Source organism: Vicia villosa, linkage group LG2, assembly GCF_029867415.1.
Source record: "Vicia villosa cultivar HV-30 ecotype Madison, WI linkage group LG2, Vvil1.0, whole genome shotgun sequence".
Classification (NCBI taxonomy): domain Eukaryota; kingdom Viridiplantae; phylum Streptophyta; class Magnoliopsida; order Fabales; family Fabaceae; genus Vicia; species Vicia villosa.
Genome location: NC_081181.1, coordinates 173,290,912 through 173,294,212, shown reverse-complemented (window position 1 = coordinate 173,294,212; position 3,301 = coordinate 173,290,912).

Genomic DNA, 3,301 nt, shown 5'->3' with positions numbered 1-3,301 from the left:
ATACTCTATGTCCTAACCTAAACTAGGGAGATTCTTTGCACGAAGCCCAATAGGAGGCTATGGGGAACCTAGTGTTGTACTAAGTTGAACAAGCATATATAACACAATCACAAGTATGAACAAGTACGAACAAATATGAACAAGTACATGAACAAATATGAACAGTTATATGAACAGTTACATATGACAAAGTGTGTGTATATAATGGAGTTTATGAAGGAAATATACCTGTAAGCATGATCCATTTGTATACACGGGGGCACGGAACTCATACTCGGGGAGAGGTCCTTTGAGTTTATTCAACAGTTATGTAAACAGGTATTTACAAAAGGCTTGGGACTTATACCTACATGGAGGCCCATGGTATTTTTGAGAAGATTTAAAGAAAACCTTCATTTTTGATTTGTTATTCAAAGTTAAAAAACAAACTGATCGAGGTATGTACAAAAAAGTGTATGTACAAAAAGGATGTACGATGAAATACCTAATTTCATGTACGGGAATGGGACTTATACCTATGTGGAGGCCCATGTTTCATTTTATAAAACATGGTTGATTGTTATTAACAGACGCGTCGTTTGAAAAACTGTTTGAAATTTTGTTTTGAAAGAGTTTTCTGTACAAAGAAAAACTTGTAAAAAGAAAGAGGAAAGGGACTTATACTCTCTAATATTCGAGAGGCCCCACATCGTTTTGAAAATCAATTGATCAATCAAAAGATTTAATCAATAGTTTCTTTCGAAAAAGAAAAAAAAATCAAAAAGAAATGGTTTATAAAGAAAACCGTGATCGCTTGTTTTTAAAACAGTTTGAAATTTTGAAAGAAATCAAATTAATCAAGATAAACAAAAAGATTATACTTAATTAACACTTAGATGACTAGGGTTTGATCACAAAATATTTACAAGTGATTAAGTTTGAGAAATCAAGTGAAAAACAATATTTAAAAGTATTAAAAAACACTTAAAATATGTCATTTTAAACTCAATTAAAAATGCATTAAATAAATATATTTTTGTGATTTTTTTTTATATTCATAAAATACATATATTAAATGAGAAGTGTGTGAAAAATGAAGTAAAAATGAATTGATTTGAATGGTTAATTAATTGAGTGAAGTTGTTAAAAAAAATCAAACAAAACAAGTGATAAAAAGATAAGGGATGGGCCAGCCAAGGCTTGAACCCACGCCCTTTTGGTTTCAAGTCCAAAAGTTTTACCACTAGGCCACGCGCCTGTGGTGTTAACATAATGCAAAGATTGAAATATATTTGAAAACAAGTGTTTGAAATGGTTTAAAAAAATAAAACCAAAAGTCTGGGGCGAGGGGGATTCGAACCCCAGACCTTAGGTTCAATAGGCGCGCGCTTTACCACTGGGGTGGCTGTTACATCCGTTTATAAAAGCACACCTAATAAAATATATCATCAGCCAAGTTTTAAAAATGGAGTTTCCCACTTCATCTTCTTCCTCTGACCCGAGAAACAACAACAATGGACAAAAATCCAAATCCTTCGTTTCTCAATCAAATTAAAAACTTCAAACATGGATCTTGCTCAGTTTTTTATCACGAATTCAACCATATAAATTATGAAAGCTATAAATCAATGATAAGCATGAATTTTGTAAATCCCAAATCGTGACCTAACTGAACAAAACCAAAATTCGCAGAGCATGGTTGATTTTAATGGAAGTTATGGATTCAAATAGCTTCGCAATGATCATGTGAACAATTCTATTTCCAAAGTTTATGCTAAATATGCATGAATCATGATATTTGAAAACGCATAAAACTTACCTTGAGCTGGGATTTTCAGAAACTGAAGGAGAATTTCCAGGTGAGATGTTTTGATCCTACGAGCTTCCTTTAGTGTTCTTGAGTGTGTTCTAACTCCTAGTTTGCTCTGAAAGTTACTGAGTTCTTCTACCCGAGTCAACTTGCAAGCTTCTGGTTTTTGAATGGAGGATGAATATGGAGGTGCTCCAGAAGTTGTTTAAGGGCTTGGATCACTTCTATGGGATATGTGGAAGATGTTTGAAGTGATAGTTTGGAAGATACACGAGTAAATCGAGAATTGGAGGTTTAAGGCTCAATTTGTGCACTTATGGAGTTTTTGTGATGAAACTGACTTTTGGATAGTTTTGTGATGGTTTAATGGTTCAAACAACTTCAAAATAATGTTTAGAGAATGCTTGGATGACACCAATAGTTAGAACTTTTAAGATTTGAAAGTTGAAGTTCTAACTTCTTTGAAAAAATGGAAAAATTTGCAAATAAGTAAGAAGTGAGAAAGCAAGTTTTTCAATGCTTTGGTGTAAGTTTTAAGTGAAATAGAAGCCTCTATTTATATGCAAATGGTCTAATAGGGTGAGATCAAGGAATGACTTGGATGGTTTGCAACTTGGCTTAAGAGGTAAGATAGAATCTTTTGTCATAAATGCAAAAGTGGAATATTCTTCTTTGCTAATGATTGAATATCCAAGATTTTATCTTCTCTTATCCATGACTCATCAGAACATGTGAGTTATATTTATGCATTTTGTGAGTGTAAACACGGTTTTTGCGAACTGACTCCTTGCCCTTTCTTCTATTTTGATTTTTTTATTTATTTTTGCAAGAGTCGCCACCGACTTTTATTTTATCCAGCTATATTAGGAAAGGCATAAAAGAACAGAAAAAGACCTTTTGACAGATTTTAGGTTCGGGGGGTTGGTTATACAAAGGGAAGGTTTTAAGCACCCTTTGTATCCATGGTTATCCATGGGCTCTTAATTGCTTAGCTCACTTTTGTTTAAATGCTTTATTGATTTGAAAATAGAAGAAGTGAAGATGGACAATATGTCACATAGGTCTCTGAAGAGTTTCACCGGGAATAATGCCCTTCAAATACCAGATGAAAGTTTTGAAAATAGATGAGAAGTTTTGAAAATACGTTGTTTGAAAATGAAAGTGTTTGAGCAAGCAATTAGGAATTATCTACTCTCAAGTTATAAGATCTTTCCTGTGCTTTTAATACTTTTCTTAAATGAATGTATGATTAAAAAAAGTAATAAGAGGGAAAACCATAGAGGTGCAAGTGTGCAAAGTGCTTTTTTTTTAAGTTTTATCTTGATTATTAATGTTTTAGCTCAAAGGTAAAAATATGGTCCAAGTGGACAAAAGGAAGATGACGGAAACATAAACAATGCGTCCAAATGGACAAAGAAAAAATAGCGGAAGCATAAATAATATGTCCAAATGGACAAAGAGAAAATAGCGGAAACATAAATAATATGTCCAAATGGACAAAGAGAAAATAGC